Source organism: Urocitellus parryii, chromosome Y, assembly GCF_045843805.1.
Source record: "Urocitellus parryii isolate mUroPar1 chromosome Y, mUroPar1.hap1, whole genome shotgun sequence".
Classification (NCBI taxonomy): Eukaryota; Metazoa; Chordata; class Mammalia; order Rodentia; family Sciuridae; genus Urocitellus; species Urocitellus parryii.
Genome location: NC_135548.1, coordinates 38652143 through 38671171, shown reverse-complemented (window position 1 = coordinate 38671171; position 19029 = coordinate 38652143).

The window sequence follows — 19029 nt, the reverse complement described above, 5'->3', positions numbered from 1 at the left end:
CCGAGGCTGACCTCCTGCTCATCGTGTGGGCTCTTCCCACAGGCTACTAGCCCAATCCTTGTACATAGGACTTCCTGGGCCTGCCATTGCTCTTTGTGGAGCTGCACTCCTCTCGGAGTGAAAGGACCCCACTACCTGCATACAGATGCAATCTCATCCCACAAGTTGGGAGGAATGGGACAATAGCCTCCAAGATCCCAGGTCTGCCCGAGGATGCAGGCGGCATTGGGAATGGCCTAGGCACAAAACCTAGAGGCTTTGGTCTGGATTGCCAGGGCCAAAAACAGACCCAGGAACATGACCACACACAGGAGAGCTGAAAGATAGCCACGAGAGCTCCTGGCCTCCAGAGGCTCAGTGCTGGCTGGGATGTAGGAGGGCACCTCATCCGGCAAGGGTGGTCATTGGGTTACCTGGACATTTAGTGTGCTTGCTCCACATCCATATCGACTCTGCAGAGAGACTCTCTCAGCTCCTTGTTCAAGGAACATGGAGAACCTCACACTGCTGTCCTCCTCCATAGACGTCAGCATCCCATACAAGGGAACCTGCAACCTAGTTCCTGTCCTATTCTCATCTGTCACCCATACCTGTCCCTGCCCTTCTGGACTGCATGCTGCCACCTGACACACAGACTCCCTCAGACATGGCAGTGGACAAGCTGCTGCACTCGCTCATCTCAGCTCCAGCCCTTCACACTGACCTCTCCCTTCTTGATTCCCATCTATCCTCCTGATCATCCAGAAGCTCCAAATTCAAGAGGGCATGAGTAGTCCATGGTATTGGACCAGTGTCTGCTCCCCACCCAGGTGTAAGCACCACGGGACACCCCTGCTCCCAGGCTTACAAGAACACTCTTGGCCATCTCTGGACTTTGTGTTTCTAAGTGGACACGAATTAAGCAGGTGTCTCCCACCTGCTTGTGGGAAAGCGGCCTGGAGGACTTGCAGGTTGATTCTGAGAACTGTGGGGGATGGAACATCAGCAAACCCAGAAACAGAAAGCCACCCCAGACTGTCAGTTGGCTCTATGGGCTTCCAGCAAATATGTCCAGGTGCTGAGGCTTCTTATTTCCTCAGGTCGGAGTGGAATGGCAGCACATGCACAGCTTGAATAAGGTAGGTGTTTACCTCCTTTCCCTTGACCTGGGGGCGTTTCCTCACCATGAAATATTGTATTCCCAGATTCATGGACAGACACACGAGTGAGTGGTCAGAGACCTTGATTTCTGCAGAGCGAAGTGGAGAGAATTGTTAGGTGGCACTCAAGGATTATACCACAAAACACCCACAACCCCTGAGAGTCTCCGCCAGGCCCATCACACTTTGGTATTTTGGGGCCAAGGCCCACTTTCTCTTGGCTGTCCGTTATCCTGAGCCCACTGTGGATCATGTCTCTCCACTGTCTGATTGTCCTACTTACTCTCATCCTCAGACATCATATACAGCAGCTCAAAGTTGTCCACATCCTCATGCTGCAACAAATTTTGGTCCAAGGCCCTGCAGATGAGGCTTGTCACCGTCTCCTGAAAGGTCACCTGGATCAGGGTGGGACAAATGTCATCAGAGAATGGCTTTTAGAAGAGCTACCCAGAAGACTGTGGTCAAACATTCAGGAGAAATCTCAGCTACATATACAAGGGCACAATCTTGTTATCCTGCTACCTGAGTGTGTCCTCCATATACCACCTGGGTTCTTGCAATGTGCTACTAGAACAATCCTGGTACAAATATCTGCCTGTACCTGCCATCTCCCCTCCCCCTGGGGAGCCACATTCCACTCATGTCAAAGGACCAAACTGCCTATGCACAGACACACTCTCATCTCACTGAGATGAGAGCAATGGGCCAGGGATCTGCGCACCAAGTGTGATCTGGGATGCAGGCTGCCTTTGTGGGTGGAAGAGGCAGATGCACTGAAAATTTGGGTCCTGACTGCCACGACACAAAACAGACTCAGATACAAGAGTGTGCACTTGAGTGCTTCATGATAGCTTTGAGAGGCCTTGGCCTCTGGAAGCTCGGTGCGGGTCTGGTTGTCATGATGTACTTGACTCAGCACTGGCAGTCACTGAACATGTCTCCTCTGCAGCTGGACACCTGCAGCATTAGCGTGTCTACTGCACATCCATAGAAATTCTGCCAAGAACCCCTTTAGCTCCGTATTTACATACATGCAAAGCCTAACATTCCGAAGCTTTGGCATGACCCCCCAGGTGATCCCGACCCCAAATTCCTACACCTAGTCATGCTAAGGAGGTTCTCTTCCCTGCCACCAGGAACACATCCCCTCCTACACATGTGACAAGTCACTGCCACCTCCTCTGCTCCAACTTCACTCATTGAGAATACCAAGTTCTAGGCACTGCAGCCTGCACCCTGGACATATCTCTGCCTTCATCTGTCCACAGCACTTCCGTCTGCACTTCTGGCCTGCAAAACCCACAATACACAGGCCCACTCACCACTGAAGCTGGGCATGCTGATGCTCTCCCTCCTCAGGTCAAGCCCTTAAGACGGACCTCTCTCTTCTTTATTTCCCACCATAGCCCTGGGGTTGGCTGTGTCTCCTGCCTTCCACTGTGTGGACACCCAGGAGGCAGCCCTGCTGTCGGGCTTACCGGGATGCGCTTTGTCTCCCTCAGGCTCTGTCCCTCTAGGAGGACGTGAACAACGCGGCTGTCTTCCACCTGCTCGCTGGAGTGAAGCAGTGAGGAGCTGCTACTCACAGCTGCTGGGGTCCTGGATGCCACTGCCACAGAAGGTTCCAAGAACTGTGGGGGATGACAACATCAGCAAAGCCCAGCAACTGCACCCCACCCAGCCTGGCAGTTGGCTCTGTGGGCATTCTACAACATCCATCCAGAACCTGAGTTTCTTGTCCCCTTGGAGGATGTGGAGTGGCACCAGGAGTAAAGACTGAAGAAGGTGGCTGTTTTGGGAACAAGAGATCCAGCACCTGCTGGGTGGGGATGAAATCCCAGGAGATTAACCCCATGTTGCTGCTGAAATGTAGGTTCCTCCCACAAATGACAGGCAGGAGCTCATTCCTAAGCTGGTCCTGCCTGTAAGGTTCAAGGCTCTGAACCCTGAAGGGCTCCTCCGTGTTCTGATCATTTTCACCCTGGGTTGGGACCAAGAATGGTGGGTTCAAAATGGAAATGGTGACAAACAGAAAAATGACTTGTGCCAATACACTAGAGTCAAAGCACAATGGGACAGTTCCCATCAGTACAAACACACACACACACACACACACACACACACACACACACACACACAGAGTCAGAATAGGAGTCCTGGGCCATTCATCAGGGATCAGACTAGAGGGCCTGCTGGGCTCACCTGCCCTGTGCTACTCACTGTTACTCTTAAGCTCCTCTGCAACAATCGCCAGAGGCTCTGGCGTCTAAGATGAAGCCTCACCCAGTGTATCCACAAAAGGGCTAGTTGGCCCCCCTGAGATTCCTGGGAGCCTGAGGCTCGGCATTGTCTGCAACCACAGGAGAACATCCTTCTCCCTCCAGTGGCTCCAACCAAGTGAGCTCGGATGGCTTGGTCAGTGAAGTGGGTGCCTGGATACCAGGGTTCCATGTTCTGTTTGATCCATTGTCAAGGCAATGATGTCATTTCCTGTGCCCATACCTGAGCCTCTTTTCACATAAGACCACTTTCAACAGCCCTATGGGCTGCCGATTTCTCCTCCATGCCTACCCATCTCAGGTGCGCAGGTGTTCACCAACAACTACCCAAACATCCCCACCAGCATCTGCCCTGCTTGGTGCCACTAGAGTTCCAGCTTGGAGCCTTCAAAAATGCATTCACAACCAGTCCTTCCCTCTCAGCAGCTTTTGGACCCTGGTCCCATCATTGTGCAACTCATGGTGTGCCCAGTCTTTTCTGGAAAGTAGGGTAGCATCTAATCTCTAGGGTTTATTGTGTCTATTGGCCCATAACACCCTCTGTTCTCTCTGAAACCAGAGATGGGACTCACAGGTGGCTAAAGCACAAATGTAGAGATGGGATAATCACAAGAAAGGGAGAGACAAAGAATGCACCCTAACTCCATCAGGCCTGTGTCCCACACAGGGACATGGCCAATGTCCGTCCCATCGTGGCTGCAGTTCCCTCTCTACACCATGGCAAGTTGGAGGGGACTGAGATGCAGAGGCTGCTCCCCTCTGCCATACAACTTCCCAAGGCTTCTCCTAAGATTTCAAAAGGGCCAAGTGTGTCTAGTGTTGGGGTCTCACAGAGACTCCGAGGTACCACAGCATCCTGCTGCCCAGAACCGGTTCACCCCTCACCTCAAGGGGGCTCAGCCTCTGGATTCATGGGAATTGAAGTGGGTACAGGTGATGGGATATCACCTCCAAGACTGAGTTATGCCAAGTCCATGACCCCTGTCTGCATCCCTGTCTCCAGCACCACTCCCCCCTCTCTCTTTCCTCCTCAGAGCAAACAAATCCATTTAGCAAGTGTGTCCTGTGATAAAGACATGACGGTCACCCATCCTCTCATTACAAAAACACTGAGGCTCAGCCAACATGGATCCTACAGGGAACACAGGCATAAACTCAGACTCCGATCCTCCCAGCCGAGCCTCAGTGGAGCCTGGACTCCCAGCCTCCTGAGTCAAGGAAACAGAGGTTCCTAGCCGAGCCACCTTGGATGCAGCCGCACACAAACTGAACTCATCAATGCCCCTTGCTCTCAGTTGTGAGTAAGAGGGGAAGTGGTGTTTCACAACCCTGGACATCAAGTGCAGTCTCCAGGCTTTGGGGTGTGCCCTGGCCTCTGTCTATCTGCCCAGGCTCTCCAACCCACACTGGCCTCTTACCCAACCTCCTCCTAGGGCCAAACTCAATCCTGCCTCTCAATTTCTGCTGCCTTCCCCAACACACTGCTCCCCAAAATGAGCAGGGCTGGCTCTCGGTTATCATGCTGGTGCCAGCAGGAATGCCACCCCACTGACATAATTCTGAGTCCCAACCTAGGCACTCCAGCTGTCTTTGCCACACCTGGCCTGTTTGGGCTCTGGCTCTTGCTCTTTTCTTTCATGTGCATGTGTTTTGAGGTTTTGAGTTTCTCCCACTGCAGAACTGCAGCTGTGGCAGGGTAGAGCTCATGAGGGTGACATTCTGAGCCACATCCAATCCCATCAGGACTGTTCACTGGGGTGACTGCTGGAACACAGTGATGAGTGAACACATGGGAGGTGGTTGGACCCACCTTGCCTCTGAGTGGCTTCCTTTCAGGACAGGAATGTAGGCATGGGAGCCCCTGGCGTGGGATGCTTTGCACAAGGCGTGACCATGGGCTCTCTTTCCTGGCAAAAATGGCTCCACTCAGCATGGAGAGCACTGTCATTCCTGGTGGCTAACAACAGCCCTGGACCCCAGAAAGGAACCCACACTCAAGATTAACGTCTGAGTGTGCGTGTCCTCGAGGAAATGAGGTCTCCTGATCCCAGGTGCAAAGGGGTAAGTCCTCTAACTCCAGGGGCCATGAAGGGACATCTGAGTTTCCCTTGTCCTTCTTTCCCTCTCTAACTAACCACAGTTAGGACCCTGGCCTCATTCCCCAGTGAGGATCATTAGGCTCCATAAAGGACAGTCTCTAAGATGCTCAGTGGACCAACACCCTCTGCACAACCCATAACCCTATTCACCCAAGAGGCAAGAGGATTTCTATTCAGGAAAACCAGGAAAGGGAGAGCCTTTCTCAAGGACACAAGGACATTAGTGAGTGAGGGAGTGATTAATGGATGGAGAACTATTTCCAACACCAACTTCCAGGAGCATATATGGCCCCCTGGAGAATTCTGCAGTGTGTTGGTGATTAAGGAGAACGTGTGAATTCAGGGGTCACTAGGTCCTCTCAGCCATAAGGAGGGAAACTGCCATAAAGGAACTAGGACAAGGGTGCGAGGAATGCTCACTGGTGGGAGATCGGAAGGAAGGAAAGTGTACTCATTAGAAAAGTGTCGCCTGAAAATTCTTAGCCAGCCAAAAGTCGTGCGAACTTGTGTGGGAAAAGAGTCTTTGCACAGTGATGAAGCTAAGAGCTCACATGATGGAACACAGCATCAACTGGGACCAAATCCAATATCTGATATTCTTGTAGGAAGAGGAGAGTCTGGACCCAGATACCAGGGAGACTGGGGGATACCTGATATGTGAGGTTGGAGCCAGGGCGGGATGCCCATATGGGAACCACAGATCGTGGGCAGCAATAGGAGAGTGGGCAAGGGCTGGGAGAGTTGGGGAGACAGTCCCCTTGAAACCTGGGAGGGGTTATGGCACTGGGACAGCCCAACACCTACTGTGTTGAGCCTCTGGAGCTCAACGGAAGACACTTCCTCTGTTGTCGGCCACCCAGTTAACAGAGTTTGGTTGCAGCAGCCTAGGACCCAGCTGAAGGTCTGAGCATGTTGGCCATGCAGGTTGGATCTGGACCACAGACACCCTCATCAGAGATTGTAGGGTCTCAGCCCTGAGGCAAGACAGGCACTAAGTCAGGCCAGGTGGGGAAACGGATAGGCACACACTCTGGGGGCTGGTGCCTGTGTTACTGGGAGCACTTCTGATCGCAATTCCCTGATCTGCTGCCAACACAGGCTACAGAGGAGGGTACAGAAACACAGACCACGGATCTGCCCCACTCAGTGGGCCCAGGCCAACACCAAACCCAGCAGCCTCGTGCCATACCCAATGAGTCTCGAAGCGGCCCCCTCTTCCCATCCTGAGAGCTCTTCCCTTCCTCATGTGCCAATAGCTCCCTACTGTCACTGGCAATATCTACTCTGTGAGATGTCAACATCCGTGGGTACTGTTCTCTCATCCCAGGACAGTGTGGTCCCACACACCCTGGTGAAATGGGCCACCTGGAGGCTGGACCTGGAGGTTGTTGAGGCTGAATGGCAGCGGTGGTCCTCTGGCACTTAATATTATTTAAGTTTAAAAAAAAAAAAAAAAAAAAAAAAAAAAAAAAAAAAAACGGGTCTTGGTGCTCAAAAATGTTTGATTTGCATATTCTCATCCCCTAACCCCAATATTTTCATTATTTCCTCACATATGAAATCTTACTAGCATAAAGGTAATTTCGTATTAAACAAAGTGGATTGAAATAACATTGGTAAAAATAATCAATCACCATACTTTCAATTTTTGTTCTGCTTTCCTATTAGAAACCACTTGGATACAAGAGAACAGAGGACAGACTCATGGAAATGCTTGAAATGACAAGAAGCTCCCACTCAAGCTCAGCATTCAGTCCTGGACAGGGTAAGACCAGGCCACTTTGACATCTGTGCCAAAGAGTCTACCAGACAGAATCCTCTGACTGATCCCTGACTGAGCCATAGGAACTGGCTAGAAAAGCCTTCACATCCTCAATACATTCTTCACGTCAGAATACTTGACAACCATTGATATCCATCTCTCGTTAACTTGCTCCCCAGCCAACCATTCTTCAACAAATTCAAAGGAGTAACTCATGCAAGCACACAGAAAGGGGTGTTCACTACACACATCCATGTGCGAAAAAGACAACTGGTATTTCTTGTTTGGGCTATTTCAAATGAAATCCCTTCTGCATGACCTCCACAAACCAAAGGAAAATATTTGTGAAATTCCCACGTAGAAGACAAGATACACTTGCCAAGGAGGCAGTGGCAAGAATTTTGACACTCCAAATGTAGAGTGTGTGTTTAGGAAGCAGTCACAGTTTCCATGAGAGAGTCCCATGAAATCAATTAGGAAGATCCATGCTCTAGCCCTACCATGCAAGTGATGTGACTTGAAAGAGTCACTTAGTCTTAGTAACCATCATCACTAACAACTAAGTCAATGAATAAAGGTCCTCAGGTGCCAAGCTACAAAATGTGGGATGAGCATGGATGAGGATGGGTGGGAGAAGTCTCCAACTCTAACACAATTAGGGAAGGATGTGCTGACCTCAAGTGGCTGGGGGGCTGGGATCCTGCCACAGAGGGGGATTCCAAACCTCACATCCCCTGACCCAGGCCAGAAGACCAGGTAGAGTCCAAGGACCCTGGGGTGGCCCAATGGCAATAAAGGTCAAAAGGAACTAGGGATCTGCCTGGTCCCTCAATCCCCTACTCTGAGCAGGGCTGCATGACGAGGCCAGAGGCCATCCACAGCAATCTGCCTTTACAGGAAAACAGGGACTGCAGGCTGCCTCTGGCTCACTGAATCAGGGTGGTGTTTTCATAAAGCAAGACCACTTCCTCACATTTGACCAGCAGCTCATGTGTTGACAGCACAATGACTGACTTGACTCCGGCCCTGATGAATGAAATAGAAAATTCATAGCAAACCCATCTTTAGCTCTTCCACATCATCAGGGGCTCTGATTCAATTCCGTCCAGAAAGGTGTCTGAAATGATTTCTAAACATGCTGGGGACTCACCTCTGTGTGGAACTTTTCAGGAAAAAGGGGATCAAATCTCATGAAGCAACTCTTCTCTCTTCTAGCCCATGGGCAATGCAAGGAACCTGCATGATACCAGAGGCTCACTTCTCTCTTCTCATGTCTTCTGGAAAGGATTCGTTAATGCTTCCTGCAAGGTGAAGCAGAAGCCTGCATCCCCAGCTGCACAGAAGTGTTTTAGGGCAGTGTCTCCCTTAAAACCCAAAAATAAAAAAAACAGGTCATTCAACAGGCACATGGATTCGAGTACATGTTCAATGATCCCTCCTCCCTGGAGCCTTCCACATGCCCATCTTCCACATTCACAGAGCAATGCTTGGCCATTCTCAAGATCAGGAGACCATGATGCTCCTCACCAGGAAGTCAATAAGGAACATGAAGAGAGCAGCATGGATTGCAGAAGGTGGCACATCAAGGATCTTCAGCTCTGCTGCTAGAACACAAGAGCTTAACTTCAGTATTGACTTTTTGCCAACTACCAAGTACGATAGCAGTGTCAAGCCCAATATGCAGATATGCAAGTAGTAGGTGACACCCCGCATCCATTCACAAAAGTGGGCAACATCTGCATCAGTACAAGGAAGTATCTTACCCTTACTCATAAAAATCATCAGAAACAAAAAAAAATGGATGCAAGACTTCTCATTTCACTATTAGGTAGCTGTTGGAATTCCCTATTAAATAATACCTCCTCCAAAATAAAAAGTATCTCAGACATGTGTCAACTATTCAATGGATGACATTTTAAAAACTATGGACTTTACTTAATATTTATGTATGCTATATCCCTGCCTAAGGCTCTATGAGAAAGGAGCACATAGAATTGGATCTTTGAAAATCTCACATTTGCTGATAAATATTACTGCTGATCTCAGGCATGGCGAAGTGAAAAGTGGGACTTTGGATATTCCAAGAATGCTATGTTGTGGGATTGGTGTCCCTGATTCATACATAGCATATGGTTTCTATGAAATCCAGTGAGGGAGCAGGAGTAACGAAGCTGATTGCACAGATGACCTCAGGGAATACTGACAGATAGGCCAAATGAAAAATATGCTCCAGCTAACCATTGGTATTTGGGCTTCTGATCCCAGTCCTGTTTTTAAAAAAGGTGCAGACAGGCAGTGTTCATTAAAAACTGTCTACCATGTAAAAGTGGGTAATTTAAATGGCATCTAGTTACACATCTGATAGAATGGTCGGGCAACATATGAATTTCATTTTAACAACAACAACAACAACAACAAAACATAGAAAATGAGACATAAAGATAAAACCTTGTCTTCACCAGGATGCCTAAAAATAGGTTTTATTTGGCTCATGCCAATAAATATCTTTCAATAGAATTTCTGATTTCTGAATGAATCCATTCAACTTCATACTGCACAGATCACAAGGTTTTCTTTACAGAATATTCTCTTCTTCTTCTTAAAGCCTCACATAGAAAATGTCTCACAGGACATAGGAGGGCTAAAGTTTGAAGGCATCTAATTGTACTCTAAAACAATTATGAACCTATTCGATCCATTATTAATAAATATCACCACTTTACCACTTGAACCAAATCACAGAAAATTGGAAACAGATGATCATTGGCTTTGATACCTTTACTTCTGTTTCATTACTCAGAGTCGATCAACTCTATACTTCAAGTGACACAGATTTATTACAGAATGCCTAAGATCCTAAGGATCTATTTTAGCTCAGCCCATGGTATTGCTTCATTATTTTATTATTTTGTAAGTAATAAAATATAACTTCATGTTGGATGATATATTCAAGCCATGAATATATCATCCAACATTGTTCTTCCCAAAATATTAGCCCAATTTCTGCGCGCGCTCACTTACTGTTCAGGAATTTTACTAATTGTTTGAAGGTTCTAGAGGACCTGTTAGACTCCTAATGGACAAACCATACAACATACTCCAGAGAACGGACGAGTGCCATAAGAAGAAAATAAGGTCAGCCTACAGCAATGGGCAGCTGCCTGCCCTCGGCTGGGAGGAGCCCTGGCCATGGCACCAGGGCTGCTGGGCAGCAGAAGCCTCCACAGCCCTGCAGGGAGCCTGGAGCACAGCTCTGCCTAACCATGCTCAGCCCTGGACAGATGCACATGAGTTCCCATCACAGGCTGGAGTGTGACAGTCCCAGGTGCATGCCTGTCATGCCAGCCACCAGGGAGGCTGAGGCAAGAGGAACGTTTGAGGTCAGCCTTGGCAACTTAGACCCCGAGGCAAAGGGGAAATACTTTTACAGGGGTCTCTGAGGGTGTAGCTCAGGTAGGTCACTTGCCTCACAGGCTCAAGGCCCTGGGTTCAATCCCCAGAACCCACGTACACACAAAAAGTGAACTTGGAATATTGTTTAAAATGATGGGTCAGGTACACACAAGGACTTCAATATGACCTCTCAGAGGAGCTCAATTTGAGATCAGACTGAACAAAAGACCACCTGGACCATTGACTCAGTGTCTGAAACCCTCTGTGAGCATGGGAAGCACTGCTGGCAAGACACCAGAGGGCCAAAGCACTTGTGCCCCCTGCAGGGGCGTCTCTTGTCTACCGCCAAAGACTGTTCCCCTCCTGGGGCAGCTGAGAGCAAGCTGGGCCTTGGAGCAAGGACTAGTGCTTTAGATATAGACTATGCAAGCAAGGGGCAATGTCTTTAATAAAACTAAAATTAAAAAGTCACATTGAAAAAATTTTAAAAAGAAGAAAATAAGGTCAAGTAGAGGAAGCCCATTTTCACAGGAAAAAATCCCCCAGTGAAAAGCATCAGAATAGATACCAAGAAAAATACCAACAAACACAGTGTGCTCCCACTATGTATCTACTCAACCTGCAAAAGTTAGAGAGCTAGATAATACAATCCTGGCCACAGGTAGAGCTATGCAGAAGAGCCACCTGGCAGTGCTTAGTCAAAGAAGTAAACGTGCACACTTTGACCTAGAAATTCCACCTGTGTGTAAACCAGGCTGTGCTTAAGCAGTTTCACAAGGGGACATGCACAGGGAAATTTATCCTCAGGTTCTTATAGAGTTGTCTGTGCTTACAGGGAGTTGATGGTTGTCAAGATGAACACAGCTGCGAAAGTCAAAAGCTAAAAAAATAATAGATGCCAACCTGGATATATTAATAATCCCGTATCTATGATCACCTTCATAAGGTAGCTTCCCAACTTCTGTGTGGAAGTGAGTTTCTCCTTGGCCCTTACACTGTTGTGGAGACCACTAGGAGTTCAGCTTTGTGCAGGATCATCTGACCTGGACTTTTGGCCAGACCTGTACAGCCCTCACACATGCTCAGATGCTACAGGACTTTTCAGACCAGTCCAGACAACAGTAGGCATCCATTCATTGTCTGCACTCTACAGATTCCTAGATGCACGACATTCATTACCATCAAATGCAGAATTTTCATCAAAAACTAATATATATATATCATTCCAATCTGAATCAAGAAAATCGGAAATATCCCCAAATCCAAAGAGTGGATCCCCATTGTGATGCTACAAGTTGAAAATTCCACAGCTGACCTCATGGGATGGTTCACAGTCAAAAGACAGCTGCATGAAAAATATTACATGACCTTCCTGCTATGTGAAAAGTGGCATGTGAAGTACACATGCATGTCTTCCTCAGACATGGGTTCATTTGCAAGACACCTTGTGCAATTGAAAATACTCCAAAAGGGGAGAAATCAGAACCATGTCTCCAAAGTATTTCAGCAGAGACCAACTCCATCTGTCTATCTATCTCTCAGTGAGTGTGTGTGCTCTTGTGTGTGTTTGTGTGTCTTTGTTTGTGTTTGTACCATCACAGCTGATACTTCATTGCCCCCATTGGAAAACTGACTCAGATAATGCCATCTGCCAAACTCCTAAAAACCAAAGTTCTTGCTGATAGAATGAAACATTCCTTCCTGTTGGTTTGGATGTGTCCTTTAGGAATCACTGCTACATTTAGTATACTCAAATCATCACAGTAGATCAGGTAACAAAAACATATATATTTTAAAATAATAATATATTAATGGAAACAACAAATACAGGATAGAGTAACAACTGTGTTACTAAACAAGGTCAAGGACAATGGCAAACTATAGATTCAAACTTTGAAGAAAATAGTAATCAATGTAAATATTCCTGGGCTGCCTCAGCCCCGCCCAGGCACACAGCCCCAGAATGGTTTTGCAAGCATCCTCAGGAGGGCTGGAGCCTTCTTTGCAGGACGAGAGGGAGGTTGAGGCTCGATCCACCCATCATTCTTTTGGGAGAGGCTCCTTTTCCTCAGCACAAAGTTGGATTTTTTGTGAGGATTCTTGGCATCAAATACGTTGGCCTCTGCTGGAATCCTCAGCTCTGGGGAGAGAGGGGTGTACAAAAAGAAGGTGGCACTCAGGAGGTGCTCCCTAGGACACGCCAACATCTGAGAGCCTGTTTCAGAAGAGGCCAGAGCCACACACCTGAGAGCTCTCCAATTCAGCAACAATACCAACAAAGACAGCCTCCACAGTCCTCCCTGAGGAAGAACTAGGCAGAGCACTTCAACAGACCTAATGTCTGTTCCTACCGAAGGCTTTGGACTCCAGAATATCTCAGGTCCTCTTGCATCTGCCAAAGCACACCACTAGGGTTTGCATCTGAAATCTCCCACAAAAGGCTCCTGTGCCGAAGATTCAGTCCCCACATGAGCCATCTTCATAGGTGGGTTTGGAGGGAAGCATTGGATGGTGAGTGCTCTGATGTCAACATGAAATTCTCATTCAAGATGAATACACTACTGGGGGGTGGGAGGGACTGGAAGAAAGGTTGAGCATGGTTGGAGTAAGACCTAAACAGGGTTGTGCCCTGGGCAACAGTACCTTGTTCCTGTTGGCTCCACTGAATCCTCATTCTCCAAGGAGAGGTCCTCCCTCTCCATCTTTCTCTCTCTCCCTCTCTGCCAGCCTCGTTCTCTCTCTCCCAGTCTATGCCTTTGTGGCAAGGGCTGAGGAGCTCTCCACTGCCACACACTAGAGCTTTATGGACAGCCTCAGTGCACAACCAAAGAGAAAGCTATGAAACCCAGAGAAAAAAGGCCTAGGATTCCTCCTCTGAGTTATTTTCCTCAAGTATGGCCACAGTGAGGACAGGCTGACCAGCACGGATACCACGTTAGAGCCATGCTTCTGCGTTGGTGGAGCCCGCCTCCATGTGAACCAGGCTTCTGAGAATGGAGGCCACATTCCAAATACTGCCCTACTGAGAACAATGGTTCCAAAGACCAGCAAAGGGACTGCTTCCCTCCAACATGGTGTATGGCCCAGTGGTGCCATGACCCCGAGTGGGGGAATACAACAGCCGCTTCTCCTTCCTCTGAACATGTGTTTCCTGTCGCCCTCCTCTAACCTAGAGCCTGTTCTCCATCCCTTCTGGGTTGGATGTGGAGATCTCTGCTATGAATTTCTTAGGCTACCAAGGCCCCAGACAGACTTCCTCTTCCATAGACTCTACTAACCTAACAGTAGGTTAAGATAGGAGACAAGTGATCCTAGAACTCATAGGGATGGTGGTCTTCAGGGTACATAGGCTGGGATAATGGCTGCTGTGGTGTTTGGCTCACAAAAACCAACCAACCAACCAACGAAAAAGCGCTGGCATTATTATCAGATGAGCTCTGTGGCTACGTGCTCAGGAAGCCCTCATCTGACTTTAGTTAGGGATCACAACCTGGCTATTGTGATCACTCCTTGCCTAGTGGACTCAGGTGCGTAAGACCATGGAATTTATGCAAAAACAGATGATTCAGGCTGTCTCCCAGGCTGTGTTTTCTTCCCAATTTCATCCTGTTACTGCTTGCTAGAATCCTGGCAATGCTCTGCCCAGGCAGTGGTTTTTTGGTCACACAGAAGGCTTTCAATAGTACTGCTTCAGTCCACAAAATGCCAGTTCCCTCTTTAGCCCATGCATTCCCATGTTCCTTTGAAACCACTCCTATCCCAGACCATGAAAACATACTGCTCCTGGAGAGAGGCTTTCCTCCTCACTCCTCAAAGATGTCAGCTTTGGATGCCTGTTCATGTCCAGGGGAGGGCACCTGGTGGGGAGCCGCAATATCCACCGGGGTATACCATTGGACCTCAAGACCTTCCACCAGCAGAAGTGCAGTTGGCTTTGTGCACGAACCCAACACACCTGTTGGAGTGTTCTTGGGGGTCAGAGACTACTCTTTGTTGCTAAGAGTTGACCTGAGTCCACATCCTGACCCTTGCTCTCTGCTATCTGATTGTCTCACTTACTCTGACGGCGAGAGATGATTTGGCCCAGCTCATAATCCTCTGGAGTCTCCTCAGTAAGGAAGTGTAGGTCGAGGGCGCTGCGGATGACGACAGGAGCCCTATCGTGGCAGGTCACCTGGAGCAGCATGGGAGACAGGCCTTCAGGAAATGGGCCTTGAAGTGACTACTCAAGGACAGTGGGCAGGGGCATTCTGGAGGCACCTCCACTCTAAATACAAGGGCAACATCCATGACCCTACTAGCAGGAGGCTGACCTCCTGCTCATCGTGTGGGCTCTTCCCACAGGCTACTAGCCCAATCCTTGTACATAGGACTTCCTGGGCCTGCCATTGCTCTTTGTGGAGCTGCACTCCTCTCGGAGTGAAAGGACCCCACTACCTGCATACAGATGCAATCTCATCCCACAAGTTGGGAGGAATGGGACAATAGCCTCCAAGATCCCAGGTCTGCCCGAGGATGCAGGCGGCATTGGGAATGGCCTAGGCACAAAACCTAGAGGCTTTGGTCTGGATTGCCAGGGCCAAAAACAGACCCAGGAACATGACCACACACAGGAGAGCTGAAAGATAGCCACGAGAGCTCCTGGCCTCCAGAGGCTCAGTGCTGGCTGGGATGTAGGAGGGCACCTCATCCGGCAAGGGTGGTCATTGGGTTACCTGGACATTTAGTGTGCTTGCTCCACATCCATATCGACTCTGCAGAGAGACTCTCTCAGCTCCTTGTTCAAGGAACATGGAGAACCTCACACTGCTGTCCTCCTCCATAGACGTCAGCATCCCATACAAGGGAACCTGCAACCTAGTTCCTGTCCTATTCTCATCTGTCACCCATACCTGTCCCTGCCCTTCTGGACTGCATGCTGCCACCTGACACACAGACTCCCTCAGACATGGCAGTGGACAAGCTGCTGCACTCGCTCATCTCAGCTCCAGCCCTTCACACTGACCTCTCCCTTCTTGATTCCCATCTATCCTCCTGATCATCCAGAAGCTCCAAATTCAAGAGGGCATGAGTAGTCCATGGTATTGGACCAGTGTCTACTCCCCACCCAGGTGTAAGCACCACGGGACACCCCTGCTCCCAGGCTTACCAGAACACTCTTGGCCATCTCTGGACTTTGTGTTTCTAAGTGGACACGAATTAAGCAGGTGTCTCCCACCTGCTTGTGGGAAAGCGGCCTGGAGGACTTGCAGGTTGATTCTGAGAACTGTGGGGGATGGAACATCAGCAAACCCAGAAACAGAAAGCCACCCCAGACTGTCAGTTGGCTCTATGGGCTTCCAGCAAATATGTCCAGGTGCTGAGGCTTCTTATTTCCTCAGGTCGGAGTGGAATGGCAGCACATGCACAGCTTGAATAAGGTAGGTGTTTACCTCCTTTCCCTTGACCTGGGGGCGTTTCCTCACGATGAAATATTGTATTCCCAGATTCATGGACAGACACACGAGTGAGTGGTCAGAGACCTTGATTTCTGCAGAGCGAAGTGGAGAGAATTGTTAGGTGGCACTCAAGGATTATACCACAAAACACCCACAACCCCTGAGAGTCTCCGCCAGGCCCATCACACTTTGGTATTTTGGGGCCAAGGCCCGCTTTCTCTTGGCTGTCAGTTATCCTGAGCCCACTGTGGATCATGTCTCCCCACTGTCTGATTGTCCTACTTACTCTCATCCTCAGACATCATATACAGCAGCTCAAAGTTGTCCACATCCTCATGCTGCAACAAATTTTGGTCCAAGGCCCTGCAGATGAGGCTTGTCACCGTCTCCTGAAAGGTCACCTGGATCAGGGTGGGACAAATGTCATCAGAGAATGGCTTTTAGAAGAGCTACCCAGAAGACTGTGGTCAAACATTCAGGAGAAATCTCAGCTACATATACAAGGGCACAATCTTGTTATCCTGCTACCTGAGTGTGTCCTCCATATACCACCTGGGTTCTTGCAATGTGCTACTAGAACAATCCTGGTACAAATATCTGCCTGTACCTGCCATCTCCCCTCCCCCTGGGGAGCCACATTCCACTCATGTCAAAGGACCAAACTGCCTATGCACAGACACACTCTCATCTCACTGAGATGAGAGCAATGGGCCAGGGATCTGCGCACCAAGTGTGATCTGGGATGCAGGCTGCCTTTGTGGGTGGAAGAGGCAGATGCACTGAAAATTTGGGTCCTGACTGCCACGACACCAAACAGACTCAGATACAAGAGTGTGCACTTGAGTGCTTCATGATAGCTTTGAGAGGCCCTGGCCTCTGGAAGCTCGGTGCGGGTCTGGTTGTCATGATGTACTTGACTCAGCACTGGCAGTCACTGAACATGTCTCCTCTGCAGCTGGACACCTGCAGCATTAGCGTGTCTACTGCACATCCATAGAAATTCTGCCAAGAACCCCTTTAGCTCCGTATTTACATACATGCAAAGCCTAACATTCCGAAGCTTTGGCATGACCCCCCAGGTGATCCCGACCCCAAATTCCTACACCTAGTCATGCTAAGGAGGTTCTCTTCCCTGCCACCAGGAACACATCCCCTCCTACACATGTGACAAGTCACTGCCACCTCCTCTGCTCCAACTTCACTCATTGAGAATACCAAGTTCTAGGCACTGCAGCCTGCACCCTGGACATATCTCTGCCTTCATCTGTCCACAGCACTTCCGTCTGCACTTCTGGCCTGCAAAACCCACAATACACAGGCCCACTCACCACTGAAGCTGGGCATGCTGATGCTCTCCCTCCTCAGGTCAAGCCCTTAAGACGGACCTCTCTCTTCTTTATTTCCCACCATAGCCCTGGGGTTGGCTGTGTCTCCTGCCTTCCACTGTGTGGACACCCAGGAGGCAGCCCTGCTGTCGGGCTTACCGGGATGCGCTTTGTCTCCCTCAGCCTCTGTCCCTCTAGGAGGACGTGAACAACGCGGCTGTCTTCCACCTGCTCGCTGGAGTGAAGCAGTGAGGAGCTGCTACTCACAGCTGCTGGGGTCCTGGATGCCACTGCCACAGAAGGTTCCAAGAACTGTGGGGGATGACAACATCAGCAAAGCCCAGCAACTGCACCCCACCCAGCCTGGCAGTTGGCTCTGTGGGCATTCTACAACATCCATCCAGAACCTGAGGTTCTTGTCCCCTTGGAGGATGTGGAGTGGCACCAGGAGTAAAGACTGAAGAAGGTGGCTGTTTTGGGAACAAGAGATCCAGCACCTGCTGGGTGGGGATGAAATCCCAGGAGATTAACCCCATGTTGCTGCTGAAATGTAGGTTCCTCCCACAAATGACAGGCAGGAGCTCATTCCTAAGCTGGTCCTGCCTGTAAGGTTCAAGGCTCTGAACCCTGAAGGGCTCCTCCGTGTTCTGATCATTTTCACCCTGGGTTGGGACCAAGAATGGTGGGTTCAAAATGGAAATGGTGACAAACAGAAAAATGACTTGTGCCAATACACTAGAGTCAAAGCACAATGGGACAGCAGTTCCCATCAGTACAAACACACACACACACACACACACACACACACACACACACACACACACACACAGAGTCAGAATAGGAGTCCTGGGCCATTCATCAGGGATCAGACTAGAGGGCCTGCTGGGCTCACCTGCCCTGTGCTACTCACTGTTACTCTTGAGCTCCTCTGCGACAATCGCCAGAGGCTCTGGCGTCTAAGATGAAGCCTCACCCAGTGTATCCACAAAAGGGCTAGTTGGCCCCCCTGAGATTCCTGGGAGCCTGAGGCTCGGCATTGTCTGCAACCACAGGAGAACATCCTTCTCCCTCCAGTGGCTCCAACCAAGTGAGCTCGGATGGCTTGGTCAGTGAAGTGGGTGCCTGGATACCAGGGTTCCATGTTCTGTTTGATCCATTGTCAAGGCAATGATGTCATTTCCTGTGCCCATACCTGAGCCTCTTTTCACATAAGACCACTTTCAACAGCGCTATGGGCTGCCGATTTCTCCTCCATGCCTACCCATCTCAGGTGCGCAGGTGTTCACCAACAACTACCCAAACATCCCCACCAGCATCTGCCCTGCTTGGTGCCACTAGAGTTCCAGCTTGGAGCCTTCAAAAATGCATTCACAACCAGTCCTTCCCTCTCAGCAGCTTTTGGACCCTGGTCCCATCATTGTGCAACTCATGGTGTGCCCAGTCTTTTCTGGAAAGTAGGGTAGCATCTAATCTCTAGGGTTTATTGTGTCTATTGGCCCATAACACCCTCTGTTCTCTCTGAAACCAGAGATGGGACTCACAGGTGGCTAAAGCACAAATGTAGAGATGGGATAATCACAAGAAAGGGAGA